We start from the raw sequence: 17,331 nt of genomic DNA, 5'->3' as shown, positions 1-17,331 counted from the left end.
CCATGGGCGGAAGGCGACGGCGGGGGGGCTCGCTCGTGATTGGTCCGTGGCGGGGAGGCCGCGGACCTGGCACCTTATTGGTCGCGCCGACTCCGGCCTGGGGGGTGAAGAAGGAATGGGAGGCTGTAGGGATGCGCGCGCCTTGGGCTTGGGCTGCAGGGGCGATGACCCTCTACGGCGCAGGCGTGGGGTGGAGGCTGGGGACGAGTCTGGAGGCTTTAAGGGGAAAGAGGGTGATGGCCTGGCACGGACTTTGGGGGCAGCCTAGGGTGTGGCCCGAATGGAGGCACTCCTAATTCCAGAGGTGCCCTCCCTGATACAGGCATGGACCAGGATAGGGGCATGCAAGCCCCTGGCGTCCCAGGCATGGAAACACCGGAACTTGAGATGTTCAAAGAGAGTCAAGGTGCTAGACCCAGTTTGGGAGTGACCCTGAAGTCCCTGATCTTAGTGCCTGATATAGGAAGACAAGGTATCAGAGCCCTAGGGACATATCCTAATGGTAGGTAGATTCAGATCAGGTGTTTGCTGGAGAGTGCAAACTTTGAAACACTGAGGTTTCAACTGAGCCTTGGAGTCCTGAGTTACCAGACCTGGATGTGATGTGAGTAGCAGGTAGATAGAAGGGGCCTGTTGGCAAGTGTGCCAGGTCTTAACTCAATTCCAAGCCTAGGAGGCACAGCATTAAGTAATGTCAGGTCTATAAGTGAGAAAGAACAGTGTTAGAAGCATTCTGAGGAACACTTAAGACTTGGAAAGTATCCGTGGGACCAGCAGTTAGCGGTAATGGCTATTTCGCTGAACTCCCATGTGGTCGACAGCGGTTCGAGTCCCGGACCGGTGGTTTAAACTCACGCTGGGTGTGTGTGCGTGCGTGCCCAAGATCCTGAGAAGAGAATGGAGGAGAAGGGATTGCGGTGTGTCATCCCCCTGGGGGTGGGGTGATTTCTTGATTTCTATCTCTTTGTCTCTTTCTGGCGAGTGCACGCTCCCTATAGCAAAAACCTCTCCCCCCAAAAAACAAAGTATACCAAGAAAACAGTTTTAGATTCTTGGGTGTAGGACCATGCAGCTGGTTTTGAGATGTATACAAAATTTTCCTGCCCTAATAGGGGTCAGAGCTGAGTTTCCAAAACTACTGTCTAGCAAGTATTAGGAACAAATGAGCAGTCATTTGTTGAATGAGAATTATTAGGGTCCCCTTTAAGATGAAGAGGGCTTCCCAGAGATTCTAGATCTTGTCTCCTTTTTTTCTTTTTGTTGTGTGCCTAAAAACATTCATTTCCCCCATGCACTTTTTTTTCCTAAAGAATTATTTTATTTAACTTTATTTTTATTTTAATTTGACCAGAGAAGGACAGATAGAGAGAGAGAGAGAAAGGGAAAGTGAGAAAGCAAGCCCTCAGGTCTGGGACTTGAACTGTGGTCAACCATGTAGGAGTTCAGCACCCTTAACCACTAGGCCACCTGCTGGCCCCTCCCATGCACTTTTAATTTAATTAATGGAAACATGTTAAACCTTTTTTCCCAGTTTATCCTTCTGGTCTTTGTTAGATGGTCCTTTTTAACTTCGGATAGATATTACACTTCTATTTTCGCACCATTTTGAAGGAACTGGTTTTCAAATTTGCCCAGTTTTATGTGAATGCGTCTAATTTTTTTTTTAAGAGAGATTTTTGCTATAGGGCATGTGCGCTCGCCAGAAGGACAGACAGAAAGTGAGAAATCATCTCTCAGGCTGGCCACGCTGCAGCCCCTTCTCTGTTCTCTTGGGATTTTGGGCACGCACGCACACACACGCACCAGGCATGGGTTTCAAGCCACCAGGTCCGGGGCTTGAACCATGATCAACTATGTGGGAATCCAGCACTGTACCCATTATGTCATTTGCTGGTCCCTGCAGCACATTTTTAAGAGAGAAAGGGAATGTACTAGCAGAGGGAGTTGATGTTTGGGGTATCCTGAATACTGTTATGAGGTAGGCCTTAATCCCCGTATTGTAGATGAGGACATTAAGGATCAGCAGGGTGAATGAAGTAGCTTGTTCAGTGTCATTCAGTATGGGGTTATGCCAGAGCCTGTGGTTTTATCTCTATATCATGCGATCAGTGTAAATTTGACTAAATTCCCACATAGTCTTGCATTTCCAAGTGGATTATTTTACTTTGATTTCGGGTGTTATGAGTATTAGATGAGTGAATGTAATTAGTAAGACTTCATTGTACTTTTTCAAGGATTCAGACCACATAATCGCAGCCATCTGGAGTACAGTTTCTTCAGGTAGTATTTATATCATGTCCCTTGGTTTTGCTTGTGAAAGGAAAGATTTACAAAATAAATGGTTGGATTTTTCCAGAATCCAGGTAGATAACTGGGGAAAATATATACAGAAATTTTAAGAATTTACGTCCTTTAAAACCAGACTTGAGAATATTGCTGACGTATAGTCTTTCTGTATATGGAAATAACTTATGCCAAGCTATAATGAACCATCAAGTGTAAAGAGCTCTCTAGGGAGATTTTTCAAACATTGAGAGTTCTTAGGATGTCTCCAAAACACGTGGACCTTCCCAGAGGCGTAGTGCCTTCTTCAAACTGTGGGGTACTGGTTCTAGTATATACTTACCCTGAATGACATGTAAAGTAGAAAATAGATGTGAGATATTTACAATTTTTTTTTTTTTCTTGTAGAGGTTTTTGCCTTCGTGCTCATGTGCTTCCTGGAGAGAGAGAGACAGAGATAGTGAGAGGGAAAGTGAGAAATCAACCCCCAGAAGGATGGCGATGCTGCAGTCCCTTCTCCATTCTCTGGAGATCTTGGGTATGCACACACCCCCACACATGCCCAGTGAGTTTCAAGCCACCGGGTCTGGAACTCAAACTGTGATTGGCCATGTTGAAGCCCAGTGACATAACTGCTATGCCATCTGCTGGCCCCTGCGATTCCAATTTTGCATGGAAATCTTTAAATCAGGCTTTTAAAGGAGATGAGTGAGGTCTTCATTGCTTTGTGTCGGATGTGATGTGTTATTTACAATGGCATTTCAGTGTGGAAGGTAGAAGCAAAGCTACTGGTGGAAATAGGGTTATACATTGGTCATCTAAGCCTCATTTAGCTAAGTCATTAAGTTAACCAAACATTAAGAATGTTATGGCTTCGACCAGCAGTTAGTGTAATGGCTATGTCGCTGGACTCCCATGTAGTCGACCGCGGTTTGAGTCCCAGACCCGGCGGCTTAAACTCACGCCGGGCGCATGTGCGTGCATGCCCAAGATCCCGAGAGGAGAATGGAGGAGGATTGTGGCATGGCCATCCCCCTTGGAGGGTGATTTCTTGCTTTCTATCTCTCTGCCTGTCTTTCTGGCAAGCGCATGCACCTGATAGCAAAAAAAACTCTCGAAAAAAAAAAGAAGAATGTCATGGTTTCTATAACTAAGTTTCTTTTTTATTTAGTTTATGCAGAGTTACAAGATTGATTTTTTTAAAGCACAGCAAGCATTTTTTTTTTTTTTTGAAGAGGTTTTAGCTATAGGGCGCGTGTGCTCGCCAGACAGAGAGAGACAAAGAGACAGAAAATGAGAAGTCACCCCCCGGGGGGATGGCCATGCTGCAGTCCCTTCTCCATTCTCCTCTTGGGATTTTGGGCATGCATGCATACATGCCCGGCGTGAGTTTAAGCCACCGGGTTCGGGACGTGAACCGCAGTCAACTACATGGGAGTCCAGTGACATAGCCATTACGCTAACTGCTGGTCCTAGCAAGCATTTCTTGAACAGCCTGCTCTTCAATACCAGTGACCACCTTCATTCTGCCATAGTCCCTACACTTTTGGCCACTTGCTGGACCTTGTTAGTGTTTGAAATTTACTGTCCTAGAAATCTTGAACTCCCAGGAGGTCTGATTAGGTCCAAGTTCATGTCAAAAAAAAAGAATCTGGACTGCAGGTGGTGTGGTGGTTAAGTTGCTGGATCCCACATGGCTGACTGCATGGTTTAAGTCCTAGACTTGGCAGCTTGAAAAACACATTGGGGGGCCAGTGGGTGGCATGGTGGTTGAGGGCAGTGGAGTCTCACATGGCCGACCACAGTTCAAGTCCTGGACCTGGCAACTTGTTTCTCTTTCTCTGTCCCTCTCAGGTCACATTAAAATAAATAAAATAAGGAAGAAAGGAAGGAAGTAAGTTAAATAAAAGTAATTCTTAAAAGAAGAAACCTCCAAAACCCCACATTGGGCCATATGTGTGCATACGCCAGATCCCGAGAGGAGAATGGAGGAGACGGGTTTGTAGCATGGCCATCCCTGCTCTGGGGGGGGGAAGGCCATCTCTCACTTTCTCTTGTGCCCTGTAGCAGAAACTAAAAGCAAACAAACCTTGAGGACCTGGGCTGGCCTTGCAGCTTTGTGGTTAAGGGAGTTGGATCCCAAATTGCTGATTGTGGTTTGAGTCCTGCCCCAGCAGCTTGAAAAACATGCTGGGGGGTGCGCACACATGCCCAAAATCTCAGTGGGCTGGAGAAATGGAGGGGAAGGGATTGTAGCATGACCAGACCTCACTGGGGAGGGTGCTTTCTCCCCCTTTCTGGTAAGCATACCTGCCATCTGCCAATTAAAACAAATATTTGTGCACCTCAGCTTTGTCTTCCATACAGAAATGACACGAATGCATTATACTTTATAAGCTGTCACTTTATTAAATTATTCCATCAAATAATTTTATCTCATTCATGGTTAAACTTTTTCATTTGCTCAGAACTGACTCATTATACTAGAGTTATTCTTTCCGTTTTTTGGGGGGCGGGGGGAGACAGAGAATGAGGAATCAGAGTACCTTCCAACAGGGCCTAGTTACATGCAATCCTTTTTCCTGTAATTCTACATCCCATCAAGATCCTGGGCATGTGCACCTGGTGTTTTTTGAGCCACTTAGGCTGGGACTTGAAACCTGGTTGACCATGTGGTATCTGACTTCCTTTGTACAACATTTAACTTCTGTGCTGTGGGACTGGCCCAAGATACAAGGTATTTTTATTCCCATTTTATTCACAGAGAAATGGAGCCAGAGTGAAATCAAGGGCCACATTAGATGTCTTTTTGAGGCAATTTTGAAATTCATGTTTCTAATCTTTTAGTTCAGAGATACTGAGCCACTAAAACTATGACTCAAACTTGAAAAATCTAAGTTCCTGCTTTTTATTGAGTGCTTACATTGTACCACCAGGGTGTAAATGTATGTTTGATACTCACACAGGGTGAGGCAGATGCTGTTACTGCCCTCATTTTACATGTGAGGAAACGGAGAAGTTAAAGAATTTGCTTACTGTCTCACAACCAGTAAGTGGCAGAGCTCAAATTCATACACAGGTCTGTAACTTTTAATTTCTTTTTTTTTTCTTTTTTCCATTTATTTATTTATTTTTACATTTTTCCACAGACATTTACTTTACATATCAAAACATTTTTCTTCATACGCCATAGATCTTGACAGTTAATAAACAACTTTTGAAGTTTCAGAATACTGAATTTTAAAGATAATACTCAAAATATTTCATATAATTTTGTATAGCTTTATTTGTGACTCTATAGCAACAGAGACAATATGGTTTTAGATATTTTTGAGAAAATATTTACATGTCAACTACTCAAATTGTTGAAAAGCAAATGCCTAGCACACTAGTCACACATAAACCTTCTCTATTCAGCCCTGCCTACCAAGTATTCTGTGGTATATCATCTGCTAGCAAAGATCCGTCTCTTTTTTTCCTTCAAAGTCTTTCTCTAGATAATCTTCTGGTGTGGTTGCTCTTTTGCAATCTCTATTGATTACAATGCTGGGGTGGAAAAGTCCAGGTTATTTTATGTTATACATTCTTCTATATGTCTTCTCTAATCCTCTCTGCCAGGCAGAACTATTTATGGTGCCATGCCATCTTTCTAAGAGCTTACTTGAGATCCACCTTAGTTCCATAGTTTTCTGATTAATCTTCAGGTATTCCCTGCCCAATAATGAGTATTTCCAATTTCTGATTCAGTGCAACAAGTATTACTGAACTTATGCAAATAACCCTTCTGCCACAAAATAAGAATACTCCCAAATATTTTCAATTCAAGAGGGGTCAGGAAGGAAGAAAAGTTTATGATTATATTTAAAGAAACAAACAAAAATATTTTAACAAATTGCTGAACCTATCAGCAACTCAAAAGAAAGTAAAATGTTTAAATTGGGAAAACAAAGTATAGTAAAAAAGAAATCAGTAATGTTTTACTCAAAAGTCATAAAATTCTGTTTCGTGATTTCAGTCTTATGCTCAGGCTCTATTCTGTTGAAAATGCAGTGTTACTGTGGTCCAATCTTTCCGTTTAAATCCTGGAAGTTAGCATTCAGTGTTGTTATTGATAATTCTTGTCCCTAGCATTAAATTGGTCATTTTCTTGGTTGCCTTTTGTTCTCTTATTTCTGTATGTGTTTTTAGTTTTCCTGGTAGAGCACTCCTTTCAGAACTTCTTGAAGTGTGGGTCTGCTGTTGGCGAATTCTTTCAGGTCTTGTTTATCTGAGAATGTTTTTATCCCTTCTTTCCATATAAAAGGTAATCTTGCCGGGTATAGTATTCTTGGTTGAAAATGTTTTTCACTTAACACTTTGAATATATTGAATATATTTTCCCATTCTTTCCTTGCTCATGTTATTTCTGATGAGAGGTCTGAGGTTAACCTCATTTGATAACCTTTATAAGACGTTCTTCTCTTGCCAATTTTAGTATCTTCGTCTGTAGATTTGGTCAGTCTGGCTATGACATTCCTTGGACAAGATCTTCTCTTTGTATTTCTTGGGTCTGGATATTTGAATGCCTCTCTAGATTTGGACAGTTTTCTTTCAAGATTTCATGGAATAGATTATCTGTGCCCTTATTAGTTTCCTCACCTTCTGGGATACCGATTATCCAGATGTTTGGACACTTAATGCTGTCTAGTATTTCTCGTATACTATTCTCATTTTTGGGGGGTTATTTTCACATTTTTTTTTTAAGATCAGAGGTTTTGCCTTTAACATCTGAGATTCGATTTTCTGCATGGACTAATCTGCTTTTAATACTTTTGAGGGAAGTTTTGATTTCCTGAATGATAGCCTTCATCTCTAACAGTTCCATTTGATTCTTTTTTATGATGTGTGTTTCCTCTTTCAGATCATGGAAGAACTTCAGCACCTCCTGGAACTCATTGTCTCTTTTCACCTGCATCTTTTGGAGTTCATTATCTCTCAGCTCTTGCATCTTGTTTCGTTTTGTCACTATGAATATTCTCTGAATTCTCTACCAGACATTTCCATGAGCTCTACTGTACTGTCTGTGGATGATGAGGGATTGTTCTTTTCCCTTAGGGGAGAGGTATTTTCTTAATTTCTCATGTTTCTTGTGCCTCTGTGGTTGTTTCTGGTCATTCTGTGAGAAAAACTATCCTCCACTTGTCTGAATATTTCAGAAGTCTGGGAGATGGAGTGTAGAGCATAGCTTTCCTGAACACGCCAGGACACACCTCAGCTTTAAAATGGCTTCTTGTTGAATATTTCGGGAGTCTAGGAGATGGAGTTTAGAGCATAGCTTCCCTCTGTAACTTTTAATTTTTCTCTACTTACAGAGTTCTTATTAAAAAAAAAATTTTTTTTTTTGGAGAGGTTTTTGCTATAGGGCATGTGCGCTCACCAGACAGACAGAGACAGACAGAGAGATAGAAAGCGAGAAATCACCCCCCAGGGGGGATGGCTACATCACAATCACTCCCTTCTCCTCTATTCTCGTCTTGGGATCTTGGGCACGCATGCACACGCGCCCGGTGTGAGTTTAAGCCACTGGGTCCGGGACTTGAACTGCGGTCAACTATGTGCGAGTCCAGCGACATAGCCATTACGCTAACTGCTGGTCCCCCCCAAAAAATTGTTTTTGAGCCCTGTTTTTACCTACTATCTTGACACTATGAGATAATTATAGGGGAAGAAAAATCCTTGCATTTGGGACCAGCAGTTAGCGTAATGGCTATGTTGCTGGACTCCCATGTAGTCGACCATGGTTTGAGTCCTGGACCCGGTGGCTTAAACTCACGCTGGGCACGTGTGCGTGCGTGTCCAAGATCCCGAGAGGAGAATGGAGGGGAAGGGATTGCGGCATGGCCATTCCCCCTGGGGGGGGATTTCTCTCCCTCTCTGTCTCTGTGTCTCTCTCTGTCTATCTGGCGAGCGCACGCGCCCTATAGCAAAAACCTCTAAAAAAAAAAAAAAGAATAAAAAAAAAATCCTTGCATTTTAGCTCAGAAAATGACCTTCAGTTCTTTTAGGCACGTCCTTTGTTCTGAGGCCCTAAGAGTGAGATAACCTTGACCAGGTCAGTTAGGTATGCAAGGGCACAACGAAGTCCAGCCCAGATCACCACGTTCCCAGACAGTGCTCATTCTGCTGGACATCATTGCCTCTCTTGTGGAAGTATCGGCATGATGGCAGAAGTGACATGTGTACCTCACTCACAGAAAGGAAAATGGCAGTCGGCATTATAAGGGTCACAAATGACCTCCTTGAGGTTCATTCCAGCCTCAGGTATACAACCGAGGAAGAACTTCCTTAGCCAGCAAGTTCTTTTCCATTCATTTCTTACTTTCAGAGGAAATGGGTTGTGAATTATCTGATGTCTCAGAGTCTCTCTATTCATTTTACTTTTTCTGTTTTTCATGCAGATACTGAGTTAGGAAGGCTACAAGGTCATGTTAGTATTTTCCTGCAGTGACTCAAAGCACTCAACCTAATTTAAGATTAATTGAAGGAGGAAGTTGATTTTTAAAACTTGGGCTAAGAAGTATTTTGGGGAGGGGGCAGTATAGTTGCTAATTTTGGAGTGTTCTGTCTCTGCAGTGCATTTGTCCTGTGTGTGCCCTGGGCCAGGTTCTTAACCTATCTGAGCCTTAGTTTCTTCTAAAGAAGCAGAACAATACCTACCTTCTAGGGTGATGATGAGCACAATAGCATATCACTGGTAGACCTCTCCCCCACCCCCCCATAGTACACATGTATTTGCTGGAGAGGGAAAGTGAGAAATCACCCGTGGGGAGCGGGTGGGGGGGGGATAGCCATGCCACAGTCCCTTCTCCTCCATTTTCCTCTTGGGATTTTGGGTACACTTGCACATGTTCCTGGCATGATTTTCAGGCCGCCAGGTCTGTGACTCAAACTGCAATAAGCATGTGACTTAACCACTTTACCTGCTGGCCCCCTGAGAAGAGAGAACACACTATTTTCTGTTTAGAACAGCATAAAACCTGTCCTGACAACCAGTTAGAGCTTCCCTGAAGAGGTCTTGTAATAATGTGCTCTGTTTGTACAGTAAGGTTTTTACATGGGGGAGCAACCACTTGATATGAAAGAAATAACCTGGGGCTGGCCGGTGGCGTAGTGGTTACGGGTGCTGGACTCCCATATGGCCAACTCTGGTTCAAGTCCTGGGCCTGGTGACTTGCTTTCTCACTTTCTCTCTCTCTCTCTCTGTTCTCCTCTGGTCAAATTAAAAATAAATAATTTTTTTTTTTTTAAAAGAACTTATCATTAAAAAAAAAAAAGAAATAACCTAACTTAGATGTGCCAGTGTGGTTCAGGAACTGATTTTCAGTGGACCACTGTGAGGTCATTCTTTTGAATACACAAAATAACAGGATGATTTGTTTCAGTGAGAAGTTGTCTCCCAATCTCTGTTAATCACCAAGTGTCAAGTGGTAATAATTCTGATGAGATGAAAACTTTTTCATATGTGTCACATAGCAATGATTATTAAATCAGTGTTATTCCATACAGAAGGAGAGATTTGCATTATGGTAATTTAAGATTTTTTTTTTTTCCTGATTATAGAAGTTATCAGTTGAAGTGGGACTGTTGGGTTGGTTTTTGAGATTTGTAGTACCCTGGGTAACATTTTCTTTGGGTTAAGTAGGAAGACAACATTTGGGTTGGTTCAGGAAGAAAAATAATCTCTGCCTGCAGTTTTTTGCCAGGTCGCAAGACTCGTTGCTCCTTCCCACCCTTCTCATGTGTTAGCAGTGTAGCCCCTGAAAGTAAGGAGGCAGCATCTGGGCCCATTTTCATTATAGGGCTTGTATTTTCCATTTTGGTATTTTCCAACCTGCAGACTACTCTTAAATCTAGAGCACTTTCTTTTGTACAGTGAGAGCTTTTTAGTGGATAAATTTCAGATGCCATCTGGAAGGATGGACCAGGGTGTAACTAACGGGCATTTGAATGTTTCCAGTAGAATAGTTTTAAAGGTTCAAATTCCCATATCTAAGTTATATAAAGTGTCTAAGTGAACTCTCCATGTATTGTCTGTGATAGTTACTTGGTATCGGTGGGGACGTTGGTTGAAAGACTTCCCCAGAGATTGTGAGTGCTCAGGTTCCTTATATAAAATGAGGTAGCATTTGCATATAACCTATGCATATCTTCCTGTACACTTTAAGTCATCTCTTGAGTACTTACAATACCTAATATAATGTAAATACTATGTGAATAGCTGTTATACTGTGTTTAGGGAATAAGGACTAAAAAATGGCTATATATGTTCAGTACAAAGGCAGTCAATTTTTTTTTTTTTAAATTTTTGATCCATGGTTGGTTGAATTTACAGATACAGTTTCATTTATATCCTTGTCATTTATATCCTTATTAATGAAACTCAGGAATTGTTCTGTCCTTAACTACTAATACATTTATGGATATGGATTATAAATCGTGATCTTGAGCAGAGCTTCAATAAGAGGAACAGGATACTCTTAGACAAGATGGTAGGGTGGGACCAGCAGGTGGCATGACGGTTGGGGCGCTGGACACTCTCACATGTCTGACCACAGTTCACGTCCTGGACCTGGTGGCGTGCTTTCTGACTCTTGCTCTCATTCTTTCTGACTGATAAAATTGGAAAATTATAATAATAAGTAAAGTTAAATAAAATATTTAAAAAGAAGAAAAGTTAGAGTATAGAATAACATGTATCATGTTACTGCTTAAATGAGTTACTGAAGATTTTCAGAATCCCTAATTATTGTTACCCCTGTGCTCTGGAGCTGCAGATTGTCTAGTGGTCTATGTTAAGTGAGATTTTTTGTCCAGTGTAACGGGAAACGTACCCCCGTGATACTGGTTATTGATCTGTCTGTCCCCTTTAAGAGAGAAAAGACTGGGACTAGCAAATGGTGTAATAGTGACGTTGCTGGACTCACGTAGTTGACTGTGGTTCGAGTCCTGGATCCATCCAGTGTCTTGAAACTCACGCTGGATGCGTGTGTGTGCCCAAAATCCCAAGAGGAGAATGGAGAAGGGGTTGTGGTGTGGCTGTCCCCCGCCCAGGGCGGTGATTTCTCACTGTCTCTCTGTTGCTCTCTCTCTCTCCAGCGAGTGCACATGCCCTATAGCAAAAATCTCGAGAGAGAGAGAGAGAGAAGGCTAACATTAATGCACACTGTCTGCACAGTTGGAACATCTTTGTCATTTATTTTAATTGTCTTAAAAATGATTACTGTGCCCTGCAGATAAGTTCCATAGAATTTGTTCATTAACAAATGGCAAAATTGGGGCCTTTTTAAGAAGCAAAGCATGGGGGCCAACAGATGGCAAAGTGGCTAAGGCGCTGGATACCCACATGGTCGGCTGCGGTTCATGTCCTGGATCTGGAGGCTTGGTAATAATTTGGGAGATAGAGGATTGTTGTCTGTGGTAGCATTTGAGGTCATTTTCAGTAGTACTGAATAGAAAAGGAAAATACTATGTATAAACTCCTACCATTTTGGAAGGTTGTCATAATAGAGTTGCCTATAGTCTTTTTTTTTGGAGAGATTTTCACTGTAGGGCGCGTGCGCTCGCCAGACAGACAGAGAGACATAGAGACAGAAAGCGAGAAATCACCCCCTAGGGGGGATGGTCACGCCGCAATCCCTTCTCCTCCATTCTCCTCTCGGGATCTTGGGCACGCACGCACACGCGCCCAGCGTGAGTTTTAAGCCACCGGGTCCGGGACACGAACCGCGGTCGACTACGTGGGAGTCCCGCGACATAGCCATTACGCTAACTCCTGGTTCCCCCTATAGTCTTTTTGTAAATTTACCAGAGGTGTATGTACTTCAGAGTGACAGAGAAAGGAAGAGGGAGAGAGAAAGCACCCCTCAGTGGCACGTGGTCACTCCACATTTCTTCTCCGTCAATCGAGTTGCTGGGCGTGCGTGCATTTTCACCTGGTGTGTTTTTCAGGCCATTGAGTCCAGGACTAGAATGGCAGTTGGACATGTGAGGTCCAGTTCCCTTAAACATCATCCCAATGCAGCATGCCACCTTACCCCTACCCCTTTTTAAAATTTGCTGAAGCATGCACACTAACCAGAGAGAGAGGGAGAAAGCACCCTACCATGGGTGTAGTCATGCTGCAAGTCCCTTCTCCATTTCTTTATCCTCTTGGTATTTTTAGACATGCATGTACATGTATCTGGCTTATTTTTCACACCTTCAGGGTCAGGATTCAAACTACATGGTTGGCCATTTGGGATCTGGATCCCTTAACCTCTAGGCCATGGGGCTGGCCTGGTCTAATTTTTTTCTACTAAAATTTGTAAGTTTGGTTAGAGCAGCATTTCTCAAGCCATCCCATCAAACATTAGTTCTTTTTTTTTTAAAAAAAAAAAGAATTTAATTTATTATATTTTAATTTGACCAGAGAGAAAGAGAGAAAACAAGCTGCCAGATCCAGGGCTCGAATCATGGTCGACCATGTCGAAGTCCAGCACCTTAACCAGCACACCACCTGCTGGCCCCCAAATATTAGTTCTATGTATTGCTAATAAGTTTCTTTTGTGGATGAAAAAATGACCTTTGACCAAATAATGACCAAAGTGAAATACATTTTTTTTGGAGAGGTTTTCGCTATAGGGTGCATGCGCTCGCCAGACAGACAGAGAGAGACATAGAGACAGAAAGCGAGAAATCACCCCCCGGGGGGATGGTCACACCGCAATCCCTTCTCCTCCATTCTCCTCTCTGGATCTTGGGCACGCACGCACACGCTCCCGGCATGAGTTTTAAGCCACCGGGTCCGGGACACGAACCGCGGTCGACTACATGGGAGTCCAGCGACATAGCCATTACGCTAACTTCTGGTTCCCGACAGTTCAGAATTTAAAATCTGCTTAAGGCCCTATTTATTAGCTTGTTTTATTCGTCCCTGCAGTGAATAACCATTTATTGAGCACCACCAGCACAGCTCTCCTTTGTTCTAATGATGTCATTGCTCACAATGTTCTGGACTTTCTGTGGGGATTACTTTCAGAAATTCCGTTTGATTCCTTTGAAAATGTGTCATCACCTTTTTCTTTTTTAAATGAGAGGGAGAGGAAAAGATAGGTGTTTTTGACAAGACATTTGTCACATCATGACCCTCCTGTTCCAGCCTCTCCATTACATAGGACCATGGGCAGTTGCCACCATGCCCAAGCTGCTTAGTTTGGTGTAGGAACTGAGCTCATGTAGCCCACGCAGCCCCAGCCTCGCTGGCTTGTGCCACTGTGGCCGGGCTTACATATCAGTACATATACATGTACATATGTGTGTGTGTGTGTATATATATAAAATGTGCTTTTTTCTTAATTTGAAACAAAATTTAAAATGAAAATAATTGACATTAAAACAGTCTGGCTTTTGCTTCTCTTAAAGAATTTGAGTCTTGGAGACCAGCAGATGGTGTAATGGTTACATCGTTGGACTCTCACATAGTCAACCACAGTTTGAGTCCCGGACCCGGTGACTTAATATTTATACTGGGTGCATGTGTGTGCAAGCCTAAAATTCCAAGAGGAGAAGGGATTGAGGCCTGGCCATCCCACCTGGGGGAGTGATTTTTTTAGTTTTTCTCTCTGGTGAGTACATATGCCCTATAGGAAAAAAGAAAGAATCTAAGTTCTTTCTTTCTTTCTTTCTTTCTTTCTTTCTTTCTTTCTTTCTTTCTTTCTTTCTTTCTTTTAATGGTGAAAAAGTGTGTATTTAGAACTAGCCGGCTGGACTTGCATTAGACGACCCCAGTTTTGTTGGCAACATCCAAAGCCTCAGGATCAGGAGTCAGTTGCTCATCTGCCTTCTCTCCATCAGGCCTGGTTAGGGTGTTGACCTTGGCCACATCAGTATCATAGAGCTTCTTCACAGCCTGTGTGCTCTGGTGCTTGCTGGCCTTGACGTCCACAACGAACACAGTGTGGCGTTGTCCTCTGTGTCCTTCATGGCAGACTCGGTGGCGGGGGGACCTGATGACGGGATAGGGGTGGTCAAGCTTGTTTCTCCGGGGGCGCTCTTCCAAGGATGTTTGGGCTGCCTCCGCAGCTGAAGAGTCTTGGGCCTCCAGAAGGTAGGTGATGTACGGATCTTCTGTTCTTTTTTTGGTGGCTATGGATGCCTTTCAGCACTGCCTTCTTGGCCTTCAAAGCCTTTGCTTTAGCTTCTGCTTTGGGAGGGGCAGGAGCTTCCTTCTTCGCTTTAGGCGCCATCTTGGCGAAAATCCTAAGTCTGTCTTTGATGGACTAGCTTTCCTACGTGGCCCTTTTCGTTGGAGTTAGTGGTTGCCGCTTTAGATGGGACACACATTCTCCAGTTTTCCTCAATCCCTGCTGCTCGCTGTTACTACATTGACAGTGTTGGTAAGGTTGGGTTTGATTTGTCTTTGCAGTGAGTACTCGGGATATATGTGGATGTAGATAGTGGCGGTCTTCAAAAGGTTTTTCTCTGGTACTAGAGGCCTGCTGAGAAGTAACTACAGTTCCGTGGAAGTGTTGTAGTCTGGTGAGTATGTAGTTATCAACTGAGCACCTACCACATTCCAGATACTATGCCTAGTGCTCATTTAAGCCTCCACATGCGTGTGAGTTGGTGTAATTTTTTCTATTTTGTGCATGAAGAAATGAGCTCAGAAATGGTTAAGTAACTTAGCTAAGATAATGCAGTAGATAGCTATGACTCAAAACATCAGTCTTTTGACCAAGAGCAACAGTTTTCACCTTGCCTCCATTGAGAGCCTTGAAGTTTGAACATGTAACCATTGGTTTTTGTTTCATAGTGGTCTGGGTGTCTTTAGGGTGAGAAGATCTAACTGTCGGGTGTAGGGGGCTGCTGAGATCCAGTACTAGGGACGAATGTGAGTTAGAATCCGAGAGATCCCTGGACTCTTAGTTCACAGTAATGACAGGCTGGAGAAGAGAAAGTAAGTGAGTGAGTAGATCAGACTGTCAAATGGAAATTCAAGGATAATTTGAGTTCTCTTCCCACCGTGCTTGAATTTAAAGGTTGATGAGAAATAGGAATTGAAGTGCTTTTCTTGCAAACTGCCGAGGACTGATAAAAACCGAGCTGAAGACCTTCAGAGAGTATCAGGGGACATGACTGGTTTAATCTGCTACATCAAAAGTGGAGTTGAAAGGCAGACTTTGGAACAATAACCAGATCTTGGCTGGGATTGATGGTTGAAAGGCTTGGATTTCCCACATAAAAACTGGAGAGGATTTTTAGTAGCAGCTGGTAGTCCTCCCACACTGCCCTTTATGGCTGAGGAGTTGCTTTCTGCAGGCCGCCAGTCTGCAGGGTAGGCTGGAGATAGAAGAGATGTTCACTTGAGGGCCTTAACCAGGTCTGCCTCACTCTGAACTTTAGCCCCTCTGTTACACAAGAAGGTTGGGTTGGATGCCATTTACCTCTTGCCATTTTTTCAGAGCTTATTCAGGTATAGTAAAATATGCTTTATGTACATTAACTCATTCAGTCCTTACAGTGGCTCTGTAATATCGTTGGTGCTATCTGTATAGTGTAGATCAGGAAGCTGCAGTTCAAACTTAGTCTGGTATCAAACAGTTATTCGATAGAGGAGTCAGAATTTGAAACCAGCTCTGCCTGCACCCAAGTGCTTTGTCCTTTTGCCAGTCTGGCATAATTGGTAGTCAATGGGGTTGTAAATATGTTATTATTCTGTTCCTTACCCCTCAGCTGAGCTGCCTTGCCTTATAGATATGACCCTTAGTGTTCCTGGGTTAAGAAAGACTTCATTGTATGTAACACACACACACACACACACACACACACACACACACACACACACACACAGAGCCTGTTGGCCTTCTGCCTCTTTTTCCCAAGCTGAGAATGTCTGTGATCTAAATGAACAAAAAATTTATACACACACACTTTTTTTTAATTCCTATTTCCAGAAGGTGTGCTTGCCAGAAAGAAAGCAACCCCCTCCTGCCCCAAGGGGTTGTAGTCATGCCACAGTTGTTTTTCCTTCATTCTTCCTTCTCTTGAGGATTTTGTATGCACACATGCTGAGTGTGTTTTTCGATCACTGGGTCCAGGATTTGAACCATGTAGTCCATGTGGGATCCAGTTCCCTTAACTATTGAGCTACAAGACCTAATGTGGTCTAATTTTTTTTAGAGGCTTTTGCTTTAGGGTATGTGCACTCACTGGAGAGAGAGACAGGGGCAGTGAGAGGGAAAGTGAGAAACCACCCCCTGGGAGGATGGCCACACTGCAATCCCTTCTCTTCCATTCTCCTCCTGGAATCTTGGGCACATATGCACAAACGCCTAGTATGAGTTTCAGACCACTGGGTTTGGGACTCAAACCATGGTCAGCCACGTGGAAGTCTAGCAACGTAACTGCTATGCCATCTGCTGGCCACTCCCTAAATTTTTGAGAAAAGAATTACAGTATCTGTTACTCTTAGCTTCAGGAATGGCCCTTCAGTAGACCTTGCTAGCATAACCAAAGTCTTACTTGGATGCCACAGTGAAATTGCCTCATCATTCCTTAATATTTTAGTGTATACTGTCAACCATTTATTATTACTTGTTTTAAATCTTTATAAATATGATTTATTACTGGTTAAACATTTTTTAAAATTTTATTTTTATTTTAACTTGACCAGAGAGGGACAGAGTGATAGGGAAAGTGAGAAAGCAAGCTGCCAGGTCTGGGACCCGAACCGCAGTCAGCTGTGTGGGAGTCTAGCACCCTTAACCACCATGCCACCTTCAGGCCCCTTGTTAAATATATATTTTTTATTTATTAATTTTAATTATTAATTATACATTTAATTGCTATACATACTTTAGATTGTAAAGAGATTTTACCCAGCATGACACACACCTCAGTCCAACCTAGTTGAGAACATAACACGTGTCCTCATCAACAAATAATAAACCATATTCGTGTCCCACAAATGCCTTACTTCTCCATTTTTTTTCCCCCAAATTTCCTTTTCTACGTTCTTCCCCTCCCCCACTC

The 17,331-nt window shown here is 42.9% G+C and overlaps 1 protein-coding gene across 4 annotated transcripts in view; it reads left to right on the top strand.

The window, feature by feature from the left end:
* Window positions 1-17,331, top strand: part of NFYC (nuclear transcription factor Y subunit gamma) — a 98,142-nt gene that overhangs the window by 832 nt on the left and 79,979 nt on the right. The window lies entirely within an intron of this gene.

Source organism: Tupaia chinensis, unplaced genomic scaffold (genome assembly GCF_000334495.1).
Source record: "Tupaia chinensis unplaced genomic scaffold, TupChi_1.0 Scaffold143758_1, whole genome shotgun sequence".
Taxonomy (NCBI): Eukaryota; Metazoa; Chordata; class Mammalia; order Scandentia; family Tupaiidae; genus Tupaia; species Tupaia belangeri.
Note: the sequence above shows the minus strand (reverse complement) of the source record. Positions and strands in the feature narration are given on the sequence as shown.